Below are 21,689 nucleotides of genomic sequence, written 5' to 3'. Positions count from 1 at the left end.
GTTATAATCATGGTCGTGGTTGTGATAATCATTTTCGTGGTTGATATAATCATGGTAGTGGTTGTTATAATCATGGTCGTGGTTTTTATAATCATGGTCGTGGTTGTTTTAATTACAGTCGTGGTTATGATCAAAGTCGTGGTTGTTATAATCATAGTCGTGGTTGTTATAATCATAGTCGTGGTTGTTAGAATCATAATCGTGGTTATGATCATAGTCGTGGTAGTTATAATAATTGTCGTGGTTGTTATAATCACAGTCGTGGTTGTTATAACCATATTCGTGGTTGTTATAATCATGGCCGTCATTGTTATAATCTTGGTCGTGGTTGTTATAATTATTGTTGAGGTTGTTGTAATCATGGTCGTGGTTGCTATAATCATATTTGTGGTTATGATCCTAGTCGTGGTTGTTATATTCTTAGTCGTGGTTGTTATAATTATGGTCGTGAGTGTTATAATCATGGTCGTGGTTGTTATAATCATATTCGTGGTTGTTTTAATTATGGTCGTGGTTGTTAAAATCATGTTCGTGGTTTTTATAATCATGGTCGTGGTTGTTATAATCATGGTCGTGGTTTTTATAATCAAAGTGGTGGTTATGATCATAGTCGTGGTTGTTATAATCATGGTCGTGAGTGTTATAATCATGGTTGTGGTTGTTATAATCATATTCGTGGTTGTTATAATAATGGTTTTGGTTCTTATATTCATGGTCGTGGTTGTTATTATTATGGTCGTGTTTGTTATAATCATGATCGTGGTTGTGATAATCATGGTCGTGGTTGTTATGATCATAGTCGTGGTTATAATCATGGTCATGGTTATTATAATCATGGGCGTGGTTCTTATAATCATGGTCGTGGTTGTTGTGATCATAGTCGTAGTTGTTATTATCATGGTTATGGTTGTTATAGTCACGGTCATGGTTATGATCATGGTCGTGATTGTTATAATCATGCTCGTGGTTGTTGTAATCATGGTTGTGGTTGTTATAATCATGGTCGTGGTTGTTATAATCATGAGCGGTGTTGTTATGGTCATGGTCGTTGTTGTTATAATCAGGGTCGAGGTTGTTATAATCATGGTCGTCGTTGTTATAATCATTGTCGTTGTTGTTATAATCATAGTCATGGTTAGGATCATAGTCGTGGTTGTTATAATCATGGTCGTGGTTGTTATAATCATAGTCGTGAGTGTTATAAGCATGGTCGTGGTTGTTATAATCATATTCGTGGTTGTTATAGTCATGGTCGTCATTGTTATACTCATGGTCGTGGTTGTTATAATTATTGTTGAGTTTGTTGTAATCATGGTCGTGGTTGTTATAATCATATTCGTGGTTGTTATAGTCATGGTCGTCATTGTTATACTCATGGTCGTGGTTGTTATAATTATTGTTGAGTTTGTTGTAATCATGGTCGTGGTTGTTATAATCATATTCGTGGTTATGATCCTAGTCTTGGTTGTTATATTCTTAGACGTGGTTGTTATAATCATGATCTTGATTGTTATAATCATGGTTGTGGTTGTTATAATCATTGTGGTGGTTGTTATAATCATGGCCGTCGTTGTTATAATCACAGTGGTGGTTGTTATAATCATAGTCATTGTTGTAATAATCATGGTCGTGGTTGTTATATACATAGTCGTGGTTGTTATAATAATAGTCGTGGTTGTTAAAATCATGGTCATGGTTATGATCATGGTCGTGGTTGATATAATCATGGTCGTGGTTGTTATAATCATGGTTGTGGTTGTTATAATCATTGTCATGGTTGTATAATCATGGCCGTCGTTGTTATAATCATAGTCGTGGTTGTTATACTCATAGACATGGTTGTTATAATCATAGTCGTGGTTGTTATATTCATAGTCGTGGTTGTTATAATCATGGTTGTGGTTGTTATAAAAATGGTCGTGGTTATGATCATGGTCGTGGTTCTTATAATCATGGTCGTGGTTGTTATAATCATGGTCGTGGTTGTTATTATCATGGTCGTGCTTGTTATAATCATGGTTGTGGTTGTTATAATCATGGTCGTGGTTATGATCATGGTCTTGGTTGTTAAAAGCTTGAGCGCTGTTGTTTTGGTCATGGTCGTGGTTGTTACAATCAAGGTCGTGGTTGTTATGATCATAGTCGTATTTGTTATATCATAGTCGTGGTTGTTATAATCATGGGCATCGATGCTATAATCATGGTCGTTGTTGTTATAATCACGGTCGAGGTTGTTATAATCATGGTCGTGGTTGTTATAATCATGGTCGTGGTTGTTATAATCATAGTCGTGGTTATGATCATAGTCATGGTTGTTATAATCATAGTCGTGGTTGTTATAATCATAGTCGTGGTTATGATCATTGTCGTGGTTGTTATGATCATAATCTTGGTTGTTATAATCATGGTCGTGAGTGTTTTAATCATGGTCGTGGTTGTTATAATCATCTTCGTGGTTGGTATTATCATAGTCGTGGTTGTCATAATCATGGTCGTGGTTGCTATGATCATAGTCATGGTTGTTATAATCAAGGTCGTGGTTGTTATAATCATTGTCGTGGTTGTTATAATCATGGCCGTCGTTGTTATAATCACAGTGGTGGTTGTTATAATCATAGTCATGGTTGTAATAATTATGGTCGTGGTTGTTATATACATAGTCTTGGTTGTTATAATCATAGTCGTGGTTGTTAAAATCATGGTCATGGTTATGATCATGGTCGTGGCTGTTAAAATCATGGTCGTGGTTATGATCATGGTCGTGGGTGTTATAATCATGGTCGTGGTTGTTATAATCATGGTTGTGGTTCTTATAATCATTATCGTGGTTGTATAATCATGGCCGTCGTTGTTATAATCATAGTGGTGGTTGTTATACTCATATTCATGGTTGTTATAATCATGGTCGTGGTTGTTATAATCATAGTCGTCGTTGTTATAATCATGGTCATGGTTGTTATTATCATGGTTGTGGTTGTTATAATCATGGTCGTCGTTGTTATAATCATGGTCGTGGTTGTTATAATTATGATCCTCGTTGTTATAATTATGGTCGTGGTTGTTATAATCAAGGTCGTGGTTGTTATTATCATGGTTGTGGTTGTTATAATCATAGTCGTGGTTATGATCATAGTCGTGGTTGTTATAATCATGGTCGTGGTTCTTATAATCATGATCGTGGCTGTTAAAATCATGGTCGTGGTTGATATTATCATGGTCGTGGTTCTTATAATCATGGTCATGGTTGTTATATTCATTGTCGTGAGTGTTATAATCATGGTCGTGGTTGTTATAATCATAGTCGTTGTTATGATCATAGTCGTGGTTGTTATAATCATAGTCGTGGTTGTCATAATCATAGTCGTGGTTGCTATGATGATAGTCATGGTTGTTATAATCATGGGCGTGGTTGTTATAATCAAGGTCGTGGGTGTTACAATCATGGTCGTGGTTGTTATAATCATAGTCGTGGGTGTTACAATCATGGTCGTGGTTGTTATAATCATAGTCGTGGTTATGATCATAGTCGTGGTTCTTATAATCATGGTCGTGGTTGTTATAATCATGATCGTGGCTGTTAAAATCATGGTCGTGGTTGATATTATCATGGTCGTGGTTCTTATAATCATGGTCGTGGTTGTTATAATCATGGTCGTGGTTGTTATTATCATGGTCGTGCTTGTTATAAACATGGTTGTGGTTGTTATAATCATGGTCGTGGTTATGATCATGGTCGTGGTTGTTACAATCAAGGTCGTGGTTGTTATGATCATAGTCGTATTTGCTATATCATAGTCGTTGTTGTTATAATCATGGGCAACGCTGCTATAATCATGGTCGTGGTTGTTATAATCATGGTCGAGGTTGTTATAATCATGGTCGTGGTTGTTATAATCATGGTCGTGGTTGTTATAATCATAGTCGTGGTTATGATCATTGTCGTAGTTGGTATGATCATAGTCGTAGTTGTTATAATCATGGTCGTGAGTGTTATAATCATGGTCGTGATTTTTTTAATTATAGTCGTGGTTATGATCATAGTCGTGGTTGTTATAATCATAGTCGTGGTTGTCATAATCATAGTCGTGGTTGCTATGATGATAGTCATGGTTGTTATAATCATGGGCGTGGTTGTTATAATCAAGGTCGTGGGTGTTACAATCATAGTCGTGGTTGTTATGATCATATTCGTGGTGGTTATGATCATAGTCATGGTTGTTATAATAATGGTTGTGGTTCTTATAATCATGGTCGTGGTTGTTATAATCATATTCGTGGTTGTTATAATCATAGTCGTGGTTGTCATAATCATGGTCGTGGTTGTTATGATCATATTCGTGGTGGTTATGATCATAGTCATGGTTGTTATAATAATGGTTGTGGTTCTTATATTCATGGTCGTGGTTGTGATAATCATGGTCGTGGTTGTTATGATCATAGTCGTGGTTATGATCATAGTCATGGTTGTTATAATCATGGGCGTGGTTCTTATAATCATGGTCTGGTTGTTGTGATAATGGTCGTGGTTGTTATTATCACGGTTATGGTTGTTATAATCATGGTCGTGGTTATGATCATGGTCGTGATTGTTATAATCATTGTCGTTGTTGTAATAATCATAGTCATGGTTATGATCATAGTCGTGGTTGTTATAATCATGGTTGTGGTTGTTATAATCATGGTCGTGGTTGTTATAATCATGAGCGGTGTTGTTATGGTCATGTTCGTCGTTGTTATAATCAGGGTCGAGGTTGTTATAATCATGGTCGTCGTTGTTATAATCATTGTCGTTGTTGTTATAATCATAGTGATGGTTATGATCATAGTCGTGGTTGTTATAATCATGGTCTTGATTGTTATAATCATGGACGTGGATGTTATAATCATATTCGTGGTTGTTTTAATTATGGTCGTGGTTGTTAAAATCATGTTTGTGGTTTTTATAATCATGGTCGTGGTTGTCATAATCATGGTCGTGGTTGTTATAATCATGGTCGTGGCTGTTATAATCAAAGTGGTGGTTATGATCATAGTTGTGCTTGTTATAATCATAGTCGTGGTTGTTATAAACATGGCCGTGAGTGTTATAATCATGGTCGTGGTTGTTATAATCATATTCGTGGTTGTTATAATCATAGTCGTGGTTGTCATAATCATGGTCGTGGTTGTAATGATCATAGTCGTGGTTGTTATGATCATAGTCATGGTTGTTATAATCATGGTTGTGGTTCTTATAATCATGGTCGTGGTTGTTATTATAATGGTCGTTTTTGTTATAATCATGGTCATGGTTGTGATGTTCATGGTCGCGGTTGTTATGATCAGTCAAGGTTGTTATGATCATCGTCATGGTTGTTATAATCATGGGCGTGGTTCTTATAATCATGGTCGTTGTTGTTGTGATCATGGTCGTGGTTGTTATAATCATGGTTGTGGATGTGATAATCATGGTCGTGGTTGTTATAATCATGAGCGCTGATGTTATGGTCATGGTCGTGGTTGTTATAATCATGGTCGAGGTTGTTATAATCATGGTCGTATTTGTTATAATCATGGTCGTGGTTGTTATTATCATGGTCGTGGTTGTTATAATCATGGTCGTCATTGATTTAATCATTGTCGTGGTTATGATCATAGTCGTGGTTGCTATAATCATAGTCGTGGTTGTTATAATCATTGTCGTGGATATCATCATAGTCGTGGTTGTTATAATCATATTGTGGTTGTTATAATCATGGTCGTGGTTACTATAAAGATGGTCGTGGTTATTATAATCATGGTCGTGGTTGTTATAATCATAGTCGTGGTTATCATCATAGTCGTGGTTGTTATAATCATAGTCGTGGTTATCATCACAGTCGTGGTTGTTATAATCATATTCGTGGTTGTTATAATCATAATCGTGGTTGTTATAATCACAGTCGTGGTTGTTATAATCATGGTCGTGGTTGTAATAATCATATTCGTGGTTGTTATAATCATAGTCGTGGTTGTCATAATCACGGTCGTGAGTGTTATAATCATGGTTGTGGTTGTTATAATCATGGTCGTGAGTGTTATAATCATGGTCGTGGTTGTTATAATCATATTCGTGGTTATAATCATAGTCGTGGTTGTCATAATCATGGTCGTGGTTGTTATGATGACAGTCGTGGTTGTTATGATCATAGTCATGGTTGTTATAATCATGGGCGTGGTTGTTATAATCAAGTTCGTGGTTCTTACAATCATGGTCGTGGTTGTTATAATCATGGTTGTAGTTCTTATAATCATGGTCGTGGTTGTTATAATTATGGTCGTGTTTGTTGTAATCATGGTCGTGGCTGTGATAATCATGGTCGTGGTTCTTATAATCATGGTCGTGGTTGTTATAATCTTGGTCGTGGTTGTTATAATCATGAGCGCTGTTGTTATGGTCATGGGCGTGGTTGTTATAATCATGGTCGAGGTTGTTATAATCATGGGCGTCGTTGTTATAATCATGAGCGCTGTTGCTATGGTCATGGTCGTGGTTGTTATTATCATGGTCGTGAGTGTTATAATCATAGTCATTGTTATGATCCTAATGGTTGTTTCAATTTTAGTCATGGTTGTTATAATCATGGTCGTGATTGTTATAATCATGGTCGTAGTTGTTATAATCATATTCGTGGCTGTTATAATCATAGTCTTGGTTGTCATAATCATGGTCGCGGTTGTTAGGATCATAGTCGTGGTTGTTATGAGCATAGTCATGGTTGTTATAATCATGGGCGTGGTTGTTATAATCATGGTCGTGGTTGTTATAATCATAGTCGTGGTTGTTGTAATCCTGGTCGTGCTTGTTATAATCATAGTCATGGTTATGATCCTAATGGTTGTTGTTTCAATTTTAGTCATGGTTGTTATAATCATGGTCCTGGTTAAATCATGGTTCTGGTTATAATCATGGTCCTGGTTGTTATAATCATGGTCGTGGATATTGTAACCATGATCGTGGTTGTTATAATCACGGTCGTGGTTGTCATAATCATGGTCCTGGTTGTTATAATCATGATCGTGGTTGTTATAATCAAGGTCGTGGGTTGTTATAACCATAGTCGTGGTTGTTATAATCATAGTCGTGGTTGTTACGATCATGGTCGTGATTGTTATTATCATGGTTGTGGTTGTTATAATCATGGTCGTCGTTGTTATAATCACGATTGTGGTTGTTATAATCATGGTTGTAGTTATTATAATTATGGTCCTGGTTAAATCAAGGTCCTGGTTATAATCATGGTCCTGGATGTTATAATCATGGTCGTTGGTATTGTAATCATGCTCGTGGTTGTTATAATCATGGCCGTGGTTGTTATAATCATGGTCGTGGTTGTTATAATTATAATCCTGGTTGTTATAATCATGGTCGTGGTTGTTATAATCAAGGTCGTGGTTGTTATTATCATGGTCGTGGTTCTTATAATCATGATCGTGGTTGTTATAATCATGGTCGTGGTTGTTAATATCATGGTCGTGCTTGTTATAATCATGGTTGTGGTTGTTATAATCATGGTTCGTGGTTATGATCATGGTCGTGGTTGTTGAAAGCATGAGCGCTGTTGTTTTGGTCGTGGTCGTGGTTGTTACAATCAAGGTCGTGTTTGTTATGATCATAGTCGTATTTGTTATATCATAGTCGTGGTTGTTATAATCATGGGCATCGCTGCTATAATCATGGTCCTTGTTGTTATAATCACGGTCGAGGTTGTTATAATCATGGTCGTGGCTGTTATAATCATGGTCGTGGTTGTTATAATCAAAGTCGTGGTTATGATCATAGTCGTGGCCGTTATAATCATAGACGTGGTTGTTATAATCATGGTCGGGAGTGTTATAATCATGGTCGTGGTTGTTATAATAATATTCGTGGCTGTTATAATCATAGACTTGGTTGTCATAATCATGGTCGCCGTTGTTAGGATCATAGTCGTGGTTGTTATGATCATAGTCATGGTTGTTATAATCATGGGCGTGGTTGTTATAATCATGGTCGTGGTTGTTACAATCATGGTCGTGGTTGTTATAACCTTTTTGTGGTTGTTATAAACATGGTCGTGGTTGTTATACTCATTATCGTGGTTGTTATAATCATGGTCGTCGTTGTTATAATCACGGTCGTTGTTGTTATAATCATGGTTGTAGTTATTATAATCATGGTCCTGGTTAAATCATGGTTCTGGTTATAATCATGGTCCTTGTTGTTATAATCATGGTCGTGGATATTGTAACCATGATCGTGGTTGTTATAATCACGGTCGTGGTTGTCATAATCATGGTCCTGGTTGTTATAATCATGATCGTGGTTGTTATAATCAAGGTCGTGGGTTGTTATAACCATAGTCGTGGTTATTATAATCATAGTCGTGGTTGTTATGATCATGGTCGTGATTGTTATTATCATGGTTGTGGTTGTTATAATCATGGTCGTCGTTGTTATAATCACGATTGTGGTTGTTATAATCATGGTTGTAGTTATTATAATTATGGTCCTGGTTAAATCAAGGTCCTGGTTATAATCATGGTCCTGGATGTTATAATCATGGTCGTTGGTATTGTAATCATGCTCGTGGTTGTTATAATCATTGCCGTGGTTGTTATAATCATGGTCGTGGTTGTTATAATTATAATCCTGGTTGTTATAATCATGGTCGTGGTTGTTATAATCAAGGTCGTGGTTGTTATTATCATGGTCGTGGTTCTTATAATCATGATCGTGGTTGTTATAATCATGGTCGTGGTTGTTAATATCATGGTCGTGCTTGTTATAATCATGGTTGTGGTTGTTATAATCATGGTTCGTGGTTATGATCATGGTCGTGGTTGTTGAAAGCATGAGCGCTGTTGTTTTGGTCGTGGTCGTGGTTGTTACAATCAAGGTCGTGTTTGTTATGATCATAGTCGTATTTGTTATATCATAGTCGTGGTTGTTATAATCATGGGCATCGCTGCTATAATCATGGTCGTTGTTGTTATAATCACGGTCGAGGTTGTTATAATCATGGTCGTGGCTGTTATAATCATGGTCGTGGTTGTTATAATCATAGTCGTGTTTATGATCATAGTCGTGGTTGTTATAATCATAGTCGTGGTTGTTATAATCATAGTCGTGGTTATGATCATTGTCGTGGTTATGATCATTGTCGTGGTTTTTATGATCATAATCGTGGTTGTTATAATCATGGTCGTGAGTGTTTTAATCATGGTCGTGGTTGTTATAATCATCTTCGTGGTTGGTATAATCATAGTCGTGGTTGTCATAATCATGGTCGTGGTTGCTATGATCATAGTCATGGTTGTTATAATCATGGGCGTGGTTGTTATAATCAAGGTCGTGGTTGTTACAATCATGGTCGTGGTTGTTATAATCATGGTTGTGGTTCATATAATCATGGTCGTGGTTGTTATAATCATATTCGTGGTTTGTTATAATCATAGTCGTGGTTGTCATAACCATGGTCATCGTTGTTATAATCATTGTCGTTGTTGTCATAATCATAGTCGTGGTTATGATCATAGTCGTGGTTGTTATAATCATAGTCGTGGTTGTTATAATCATAGTCGTGGATGTTATAATCATAGTCGTGGTTGTCATCATAGTTGTGGTTGTTATAATCATGGTTGTGGTTGTTATAATCATGGACGTGGTTGCTATAAAGATGGTCGTGGTTATTATAATCATGGTCGTGGTTGTTATAATCATAGTCGTGGTTATTATCATAGTCGTGGTTGTTATAATCATAGTCGTGGTTATCATCATTGTCGTGGTTGTTATAATCACAGTCGTGGTTGTTATAATCATGGTCGTGGTTGTAATAATCATATTCGTGGTGTTATAATCATGATCGTGGTTTAATTATAATCACAGTCGTGGTTGTTATAATCATGGTCGTGGTTGTTATAATCATTGTCGTGGTTGTTATAATAATGTTATAATCATGGTCGTGGTTGTTATGATCATAGACGTGGTTGTTATAATCATGGCGTGGTTGATCATAGTCATGGTTGTTATAATCATGGGTCGTGGTTGTTAGGTCGTGGTTGTTACAATCATGGTCGTGGTTGTTATAATCATGGTTGTGGTTCTTTTAATCATGGTCGTGGTTGTTATAATTATGGTCGTGTTTGTTGTAATCATGGTCGTGGTTGTGATAATCATGGTCGTGGTTGTTATGATCATAGTCGTGGTTGTTATAATCATGGGCTTGGTTCTTATAATCATGGTCGTGGTTGTTGTGATCATGGTCGTAGTTGTTATAATCACGGTTGTGGTTATTATAATCATGGTCGTGGTTGTTATAATCATACGCGCTGTTGTCATGGTCATGGTCGTGGATGTTATAATCATGGACAAGGTTGTTAAAATCATGGTTGTCGTTGTTATAATCATGAGCGCTGTTGTTATGGTCATGGTCGTGGTTGTTATAATCATGGTCGTGAATGTTATATTCATAGTCGTGGTTATCATCATAGTCGTGCTTGTTATAATCATAATCATGGTTTTGATCCTAATGGTTGTTGTTACAATTTTAGTCGTTGTTGTTATAATCATGGTCGTGATTATTATAATCATGGTCGTAGTTGTTATAATCATATTCGTGGCTGTTATAATCATGGCCGTCGTTGTTATAATCATCGTGGTGGTTGTTATACTCATAGTCATGGTTGTTATAATCATGGTCGTGGTTGTTATATTCATAGTCGTGGTTGTTATAATCATAGTCGTGGTTGTTATAATCATGGTCGTTGTTGTTATTATCATGGTTGTGGTTGTTATAATCATGGACGTGGGTGTTATAATCAAAGTCGTGGTTATGATCATAGTCGTGGTTGTTATAATCATAGACGTAGTTGTTATAATCATGGTCGCGAGTGTTATAATCATGGTCGTGGTTGTTATATTCATATTCGTGGCTGTTATAATCATAGTCCTGGTTGTCATAATCATGGTCGTGGTTGTTAGGATCATAGTCGTGGTTGCTATGATCATAAACGTGGTTGTTATAATCATAGACGTGGTTGTTATAATCATGGTCGGGAGTGTTATAATCATGGTCGTGGTTGTAATAATCATATTCGTGGTTGTTAAAATCATGGTAGTGGTTGTTATAATCATGGTCGTAGTTGTTATAACCATGGTCGTGTTTGTTATAATCATGGTCGTGGTTATGATCAAAGTCCTGGTTGTTATAATCATAGTCGTGGTTGTTAAAATCATAGTCGTGGTTGTTATAATCATAATCGTGGTTATGTTCATAGTCCTGGTAGTTATAATAATAGTCGTGGTTGTTATAATCACAGTCGTGGTTGTTATAATCATATTCGTGGTTGTTATAATCAGAGTCGTGGTTGTTATAATCACAGTCGTGGTTGTTATAATCATGGTCGTGGTTCTTATAATCAAAGTGGTGGTTATGATCATAGTTGTGGTTGTTATATTCATAGTCGTGGTTGTTATAATCATGGTCGTGAGTGTTATAATCATGGTCGTGGTTGTTATAATCATATTCGTGGTTATTATAATCGTAGTCGTGGTTGTCATAATCATGGTCGTGGTTGTTATGATCATAGTCGTGGTTGTTATGATCATAGTCACGGTTGTTATAATCATGGGAGTGGTTCTTATAATCATGGTCGTGGTTGTTATTATATTGGTCGTTGTTATAATCATGGTCGTGGTTGTGATAATCATTGTCGTGGTTGTTATGATCATAGTCGTGGTTGTTATGATCATAGTCACGGTTGTTATAATCATGGGAGTGGTTCTTATAATCATGGTCGTGGTTGTTGTGATCATGGTCGTGGTTGTTATTATCATGATTGTGGTTGTTAAAATCATGGTCGTGGTTATGATCATGGTCGTGGTTGTTATATTCAAAGTCGTGGTTGTTATAATCATAGTCGTGGTTGTTAAAATCATGGTCGTGGTTATGATCATCTTCGTGGTTGTTATAATCATGGTCGTGGTTGTTATAATCATGGTTGTGGTTGTTATAATCATTGTCGTGGTTGTTATAATCATGGCCGTCGTTGTTATAATCATAGTGGTGGTTGTTATACTCATACTCATGGTTGTTATAATCATGGTAGTGGTTGTTATAATCATAGTCATTGTTGTTATAATCATGGTAGGTGGTTCTTATTATCATGGTTGTGGTTATTTATAATCATGGTCGTCGTATATTGTAACCATGTTAAGTAGTTGTTATAATCATGGTCGTCGTTGTTATAATCATAGTCCTGGTTGTTATAATCCTTGAGTAAATGGTTGTTATAATCAAGGTCCATTGAGTTGTTATAATCATAGTCGTGGTTGTTATAATCATAGTCGTGGTTGTTATGATCATGGTCGTGGTTGTTATTATCATGGTTGTGGTTGTTATAATCATGGTCGTCGTTGTTATAATCACGGTCGTGGTTGTTATAATCATGGTTGTAGTTATTATAATTATGGTCCTGGTTAAATCATGGTCCTGGTTATAATGATGGTCGTGGTTGTTATAATCATGGTAGTGGTTGTTATAATCATGGTCGTAGTTGTTATAATCATGGTCGTGTTTGTTATAATCATGGTCGTGGTTATGATCAAAGTCCTGGTTGTTATAATCATAGTCGTGGTTGTTAAAATCATAGTCGTGGTTGTTATAATCATAATCGTGGTTATGTTCATAGTCCTAGTAGTTATAATAATAGTCGTGGTTGTTATAATCACAGTCGTGGTTGTTATAATCATATTCGTGGTTGTTATAATCAGAGTCGTGGTTGTTATAATCACAGTCGTGGTTGTTATAATCATGGTCGTGGTTCTTATAATCAAAGTGGTGGTTATGATCATAGTTGTGGTTGTTATATTCATTGTCGTGGTTGTTATAATCATGGTCGTGAGTGTTATAATCATGGTCGTGGTTGTTATAATTATATTCGTGGTTGTTATAATCATAATTAAGTGGATTTGTCCATAATCATGGTAGAGTGGTTGTTGCCTTGATCATAATTAGGTGGTTGTTATGATCATAGTCATGGTTGTTATAATAATGGTTGTGGTTCTTATATTCATGGTCGTGGTTGTTATTATTATGGTCGTGTTTATTTATAATGTCCTTAATTAGAGTGGTTGTGATCATTATGGTAAGTTGTTGCTGATGATCACTTAGTCATTGGTTGTTATGATCATAGTCACGGTTCATTATAATCATGGAGTGGTTCTTATAATCATGGAATTAAATGGTTGTTGTGATCGCCAGATTAAGTGGTTGTTATTATCATGATTGTAGTTTGTTAAATCATGGTCGTGGTTATGATCGTAAGATTAAATTGGTTGTTATATTCAGAGTCGTGGTTGTTATAATCATAGTCGTGGTTGTTAAAATCATGGTCGTGGTTATGATCATCTTCGTGGTTGTTATAATCATGGTCGTGGTTGTTATAATCATGGTTGTGGTTGTTATAATCATTGTCGTGGTTGTTATAATCATGGCCGTCGTTGTTATAATCATAGTGGTGGTTGTTATACTCATACTCATGGTTGTTATAATCATGGTCGTGGTTGTTATAATCATAGTCATTGTTGTTATAATCATGGTCGTGGTTCTTATTATCATGGTTGTGGTTGTTATAATCATGGTCGTCGTATATTGTAACCATGTTCGTGGTTGTTATAATCATGGTCGTCGTTGTTATAATCATAGTCCTGGTTGTTATAATCATGATCGTGGTTGTTATAATCAAGGTCGTGGGTTGTTATAATCATAGTCGTGGTTGTTATAATCATAGTCGTGGTTGTTATGATCATGGTCGTGGTTGTTATTATCATGGTTGTGGTTGTTATAATCATGGTCGTCGTTGTTATAATCACAGTCGTGGTTGTTATAATCATGGTTGTAGTTATTATAATTATGGTCCTGGTTAAATCATGGTCCTGGTTATAATGATGGTCGTGGTTGTTATAATCATGGTCGTGGTTGTTATAATTATGATCCTCGTTGTTATAATCATGGTCGTGGTTGTTATAATCAAGGTCGTGGTTGTTATTATCATGGTCGTGGGTCTTATAATCATGGTCGTGGTTGTTATAATCATGGTCGTGGTTGTTATTATCATGGTCGTGCTTGTTATAATCATGGTTGTGGTTGTTATAATCATGGTCGTGGTTATGATCATGGTCGTGGTTGTTATGAGCATTGGCGCTGTTGTTTTGGTCATGGTCGTGGTTCTTACAATCAAAGTCGTGGTTGTTATGATCATAGTCGTATTTGTTATATCATAGTCGTGGTTGTTATAATCATGGGCATCGCTGCTATAATCATGGTCGTGGTTGTTATAATCATGGTCGAGGTTGTTATAATCATGAACGTGGTTGTTATAATCATGGTCGTGGTTGTTATAATCATAGTCGTGGTTATGATCATAGTAGTGGTTGTTATAATCATAGTCGTGGTTGTCATAATCATATTCGTAGTTGTTATAATCATAGTCGTGGTTGTCATAATCATGTTCGTGGTTGTTATGATCATATTCGTGGTTGTTATGATCATAGTCATGGTTGTTATAATAATGGTAATGGTTCTTATATTCATGGTCGTGGTTGTTTTTATTATGGTCGTGTTTGTTATAATCATGATCGTGGTTGTGATAATCATGGTCGTGGTTGTTATGATCATAGTCGTAGTTATGATGATAGTCATGGTTGTTATAATCATGGGCGCGGTTGTTATAATCAAGGTCGTTGGTGTTATAATCATGGTCGTGGTTGTTATAATCAAAGTGGTGGTTATGATCATAGTTGTGCTTGTTATAATCATAGTCGTGGTTGTTATAATCATGGCCGTGAGTGTTATAATCATGGTCGTGGTTGTTATAATCATATTCGTGGTTGTTATAATCATATTCGTGGTTGTCATAATCATGGTCGTGGTTGTAATGATCATAGTCGTGGTTGTTATGATCATAGTCATGGTTGTTATAATCATGGTTGTGGTTCGTATAATCATGGTCGTGGTTGTTATTATAATGGTCGTGTTTGTTATAATCATGGTCATGGTTGTCATGTTCATGGTCGTGGTTGTTATGATCAAGTTATGGTTGTTATGATCATCGTCATGGTTGTTTTAATCATGGGCGTGGTTCTTATAATTATGGTCGTTGTTGTTGTGATCATGGTCGTGGTTGTTATAATCATGGTTGTGGTTGTTATAATCATGGTCGTGGTTGTTATAATCATGGTCGTATTTGTTATAATCATGGTCGTGGTTGTTATTATCATGGTCGTGGTTGTTATAATCATGGTCGTCGTGTTTTTAATCATTGTCGTGGTTATGATCATCGTCGTGGATTGCTATAATCATAGTCGTGGTTGTTATAATCATAGTCGTGGTTGTTATATTCATAGTCGTGGATATAATCATAGTCGTGGTTGTTATAATCATATTCGTGGTTGTTATAATCATGGCCGTGGTTGCTATAAAGATGGTCGTGGTTATTATAATCATGGTCGTGGTTGTTATAATCATAGTCGTGGTTATCATCATAGTCGTGGTTGTTATAATCATAGTCGTGGTTATCATCAGAGTCGTGGTTGTTATAATCATATTCGTGGTTGTTATAATCATAGTCGTGGTTGTTATAATCACAGTCGTGGTTGTTATAATCATGGTCGTGGTTGTAATAATCATATTCGTGGTTTTATAATCGCCAATTAATGATTTAAATATAATCGTGATTAAATTGATTATTTATAATCATGGTCGTGGTTGTTATAATCATGGTCGTGAGTGTTATAATCATGGTTGTGGTTGTTATAATCATATTCGTGGTTGTTATAATCATAGTCGTGGTTGTCATAATCATGGTCGTGGTTGTTATGATGACAGTCGTGGTTGTTATGATCATAGTCATGGTTGTTATAATCATGGGCGTGGTTGTTATAATCAAGTTCGTGGTTGTTACAAACATGGTCGTGGTTGTTATAATCATGGTTGTGGTTCTTATAATCATGGTCGTGGTTGTTATAATTATGGTCGTGTTTGTTGTAATCATGGTCGTGGCTGTGATAATCATGGTTGTGGTTCTTATAATCATGGTCGTGGTTGTTATAATCTTGGTCGTGGTTGTTATAATCATGAGCGCTGTTGTAATGGTCATGGTCGTGGTTGTTATAATCATGGTCGAGGTTGTTATAATAATGGGCGTCGTTGTTATAATCATGAGCGCTGTTGCTATGGTCATGGTCGTGGTTGTTATAATCATGGTCGTGAGTGTTATAATCATAGTCGTGGTTATCATCATAGTCGTGGTTGTAATAATCATAGTCGTGGTTGTTGTAATCATGGTCGTGCTTGTTATAATCATGGTCGTGGTTGTTACAATCATGGTCGTAGTTGTTATAATCATGGTAATGGTTGCTATAATCATGGTCGTGGTTGTTATAATCAAAGTCGTGGTTATGATCATAGTCGTGGCTGTTATAATCATAGACGTGGGTGTTATAATCATGGTCGGGAGTGTTATAATCATGGTCGTGGTTGCTATAATCATATTCGTGGCTGTTATAATCATAGTCTTCGTTGTCAAAATCATGGTCGTGGTTGTTAGGATCATAGTCGTGGTTGTTATGATCATAGTCATGGTTGTTATAATCATGGGCGTGGTTGTTATAATCATGGTCGTGGTTGTTACAATCATGGTCGTGGTTGTTATGACCTTTTTGTGGTTGTTATAATCATGGTCGTGGTTGTTATACTCATTATCGTGGTTGTTATAATCATGGTCGTCGTTGTTATAATCACGGTCGTTGTTGTTATAATCATGGTTGTAGTTATTATAATCATGGTTGTAGTTATTATAATCATGGTCCTGGTTAAATCATGGTCCTGGTTATAATCATGGTCCTGGATGTTATAATCATGGTCGTTGGTATTGTAATCATGCTCGTGGTTGTTATAATCATGGCCGTGGTTGTTATAATCATGATCGTGGTTGTTATAATTATAATCCTGGTTGTTATAAACATGGTCGTGGTTGTTATAATCAAGGTCGTGGTTGTTATTATCATGGTCGTGGTTGTTATAATCATGGTCGTGGTTGTTATAATCATGGTCGTGGTTGTTATTATCATGGTCGTGCTTGTTATAATCATGGTTGTGGTTGTTATAATCATGATCGTGGTTATGATCAAGGTCGTGGTTGTTAAAAGCATGAGCGCTGTTGTTTTGGTCATGGTCGTGGTTGTTACAATCAAGGTCGTGGTTGTTATGATCGTAGTCGTATTTGTTATATCATAGTCGTGGTTGTTATAATCATGGGCATCGCTGCTATAATCATGGTCGTTGTTATTATAATCACGGTCGAGGTTGTTATAATCATGGTCGTGATTGTTATAATCATGGTCGTGGTTATTATAATCATAGTTGTGGTTATGATCATAGTCGTGGTTGTTATAATCATAGTCGTGGTTGTTATAATCATAGTCGTGGATATGATCATTGTCGTGGTTGTCATAATCATGGTCGAGGTTGTTATAATCATGGGCGTCGTTGTTATAATCATGAGAGCTGTTGCTATGGTCATGGTCATGGGTGTTATAATCATGGTCGTGAGTGTTATAATCATAGTCGTGGTTATCATCATAGTCGTGGTTGTTATAATCATAGTCGTGGTTGTTGTAATCATGGTCGTGCTTGTTATAATCATATTCATGGTTATGATCCTAATGGTTGTTGTTTCAATTTTAGTCATGGTTGTTATAATCATGGTCGTGATTGTTATAATCATGGTCGTAGTTGTTATAATCATATTCGTGGCTGTTATAATCATAGTCTTGGTTGTCATAATCATGGTCGCGGTTGTTAGGATCATAGTCGTGGTTGTTATGATCATAGTCATGGTTGTTATAATCATGGGCGTGGTTGTTATAATCATGGTCGTGGTTGTTACAATCATGGTCGTGGTTGTTATAATCATGGTCATGGTTGTTATAATCATGGTCGTGGTTGTTATAATCAAAGTCGTGGTTATGATCATAGTCGTGGCTGTTATAATCATAGACGTGGTTATTATAATCATGGTCGGGAGTGTTATAATCATGGTCGTGGTTGTTATAATCATATTCGTGGCTGTTATAATCATAGTCTTGGTTGTCATAATCATGGTCGCGGTTGTTAGGATCATAGTCGTGGTTGTTATGATCATAGTCATGGTTATTATAATCATGGGCGTGGTTATTATAATCATGGTCGTGGTTGTTACAATCATGGTCGTGGTTGTTATAACCTTTTTGTGGTTGTTATAATCATGTTCGTGGTTGTTATACTCATTATCGTGGTTGTTATAATCATGGTCGTCGTTGTTATAATCACGGTCGTTGTTGTTATAATCATGGTTGTAGTTATTATAAACATGGTCCTGGTTAAATCATGGTTCTGGTTATAATCATGGTCCTGGTTGTTATAATCATGGTCGTGGGTATTGTAACCATGATCGTGGTTGTTATAATCATGGTCGTGGTTTTTATAATCATGGTCCTGGTTGTTATAATTATGATCGTGGTTGTTATTATCAAGGTCGTGGGTTGTTATAACCATAGTCGTGGTTGTTATAATCATAGTCGTGGTTGTTATGATCATGGTCGTGGTTGTTTTTATCATAGTTGTGGTTGTTATAATCATCGTCGTCGTTGTTATAATCACGGTTGTGGTTGTTATAATCATGGTTGTAGTTATTATAATCATGGTCCTGGTTAAATCATGGTCCTGGTTATAATCATGGTCCTGGATGTTATAATCATGGTCGTTGGTATTGTAATCATGCTCGTGGTTGTTATAATCATGGCCGTGGTTGTTATAATCATGGTCGTGGTTGTTATAATTTTAATCCTGGTTGTTATAATCATGGTCGTGGATGTTATAATCATATTCGTGGTTGTTATTATCATGGTCGTGGTTGTTAAAAGCATGAGCGCTGTTGTTTTGGTCATGGTCGTGGTTGTTACAATCAAGGGCGTGGTTGTTATGATCATAGTCGTATTTGTTATATCAAAGTCGTGGTTGTTATAATCATGGGCATCGCTGCTATAATCATGGTCGTTGTTGTTATAATCACGGTCGAGGTTGTTATAATCATGGTCGTGGTTGTTATAATCATGGTCGTGGTTGTTATAATCATAGTCGTGGTTATGATCATAGTCGTGGTTGTTATAATCATAGTCGTGGTTGTTATAATCATAGTCGTGGATATGATCATTGTCGTGGTTGTTATGATCATAATCGTGGTTGTTATAATCATGGTCGTGAGTGTTTTAATCATGGTCGTGGTTGTTATAATCATCTTCGTGGTTGGTATAATCATAGACGTGGTTGTCATAATCATGGTCGTGGTTGCTATGATCATAGTCATGGTTGTTATAATCATGGGCCTGGTTGTTATAATCAAGGTCGTGGTTGTTACAATCATGGTCGTGGTTGTTATAATCATGGTTGTGGTTCATATAATCATGGTCGTTGTTGTTATAATCATATTCGTGATTTGTTATAATCATAGTCGTGGTTATGATCATAGTCGTGGTTGTCATAATCATGGTCGTGGTTGCTATAATCATGGTCGTGAGTGTTTTAATCATGGTCGTGGTTGTTATAATCAAGGTCGTGGTTGTTACAATCATGGTCGTGGTTGTTATAATCATGGTTGTGGTTCATACAATCATGGTCGTGGTTGTTATAATCATATTCGTGGTTTGTTATAATCATAGTCGTGGTTGTCATAATCATGGTCGTGGTTGTTAGGATCATAGTCGTGGTTGTTATGATTATAGTCGTGGTTGTTATAATCATGGAGTTGGTTGTTATAATCATGGTTGTGGTTCATATAATCATGGTCGTGGTTGTTATAATCATATTCGTGGTTTGTTATAATCATAGTCGTGGGTGTCATAATCATGGTCGTGGTTGTTAGGATCATAGTCGTGGTTGTTATGATTATAGTCGTGGTTGTTATAATCATGGTGCTTGGTTCTTATAATCATGGTCGTGGTTGTTTTGATCATAGTCGTGGTTGCTATAATCATGGTTGTGGTTGTTATAATCATGGTCGTGGTTGTTATAATCATGGTTGTGGTTCATATAATCATGGTCGTGGTTTTTATAATCATATTCGTGATTTGTTATAATCATAGTCGTGGTTGTCATAATCATGGTCGTGGTTGTTAGGATCATAGTCGTGGTTGTTATGATTATAGTCGTGATTGTTATAATCATGGGCTTGGTTCTTATAATCATGGTCGTGGTTGTTGTGATCATGGTCGTGGTTGCTATAATCATGGTTGTGGTTGTTATAATCATGGTCGTGAATGTTATAATCATGAGCGCTGTTGTTATGGTCATGGTCGTGGTTGTTATAATCATGGTCGAGGTTGTTATAATCATGGTCGTAGTTGTTATAATCATGGTCGTGGTTGTTATTATCATGGTCGTGGTTGTTATATTCATGGTCATCGTTGTTATAATCATTGTCGTTGTTGTCATAATCAGAGTCGTGGTTATGATCATAGTCGTGGTTGTTATAATCATAGATGTGGTTGTTATAATCATAGTCGTGGATGTTATAATCATAGTCGTGGTTGTCATCATAGTTGTGGTTGTTATAATCATGGTCGTGGTTGTTATAATCATGGACGTGGTTGCTATAAAGATGGTCGTGGTTATTATAATCATGGTCGTGGTTGTTATATTTATAGTCGTGGTTATTATCATAGTCGTGGTTGTTATAATCATAGTCGTGGTTATCATCATAGTCGTGGTTGTTATAATCACAGTCGTGGCTGTTATAATCATGGTCGTGGTTGTAATAATCTTATTCGTGGTTGTTATAATCATAGTCGTGGTTGTCATAATCATGGACGTGAGTGTTATAATCATGATCGTGGTTATTATAATCATGGTCGTGAGTGTTATAATCATGGTCGTGGTTGTTATAATCAAAGTCGTGGTTATCATCATAGTCGTGGTTGTTATAATCATAGTCGTGGTTATCATCATAGTGGTGGTTGTTATAATCATATTCGTGGTTGTTATAATCATAGTTGTGGTTGTTATAATCACAGTCGTGGTTGTTATAATCATGGTCGTGGTTGTTATAATCAAAGTGGTGGTTATGATCATAGTTGTGGTTGTTATATTCATAGTCGTGGTTGTTATAATCATGGTCGTGATTGTTATAATCATGGTCGTGGTTGTTATAATCATAGTCGTGGTTATGATCCTAGTCGTGGTTGTTATATTCATAGTCGTGGTTGTTATAATCATGGTCGTGATTGTTATAATCATGATCGTGGTTGTTAAAATCATATTCGTGGTATGTTTTAATTATGGTCGTGGTTGTTAAAATAATGTTAGTGGTTTTTATAATCATGGTCGTGGTTGTTATAATCATGATCGTGGTTGTTATAATCATGGTCGTGGTTGTTATAATAATGGTCGTGGTTGTTATAATCAAAGTGGTGGTTATGATCACAGTTGTGGTTGTTATACTCATAGTCGGGGTTGTTATAATCATGGTCGTGAGTGTTATAATCATGGTCGTGGTTGTTATAATCATATTCGTGGTTATTATAATCATAGTCTTGGTTGTCATAATCATGGTCGTGGTTGTTATGATCATAGTCGTGGATGTAATGATCATAG

This window comes from Homarus americanus, unplaced genomic scaffold (genome assembly GCF_018991925.1).
Source record: "Homarus americanus isolate GMGI-L3 unplaced genomic scaffold, GMGI_Hamer_2.0 scaffold32583, whole genome shotgun sequence".
In the NCBI taxonomy this organism is placed as follows: Eukaryota; Metazoa; Arthropoda; class Malacostraca; order Decapoda; family Nephropidae; genus Homarus; species Homarus americanus.
This window is presented reverse-complemented; position numbering follows the sequence as displayed.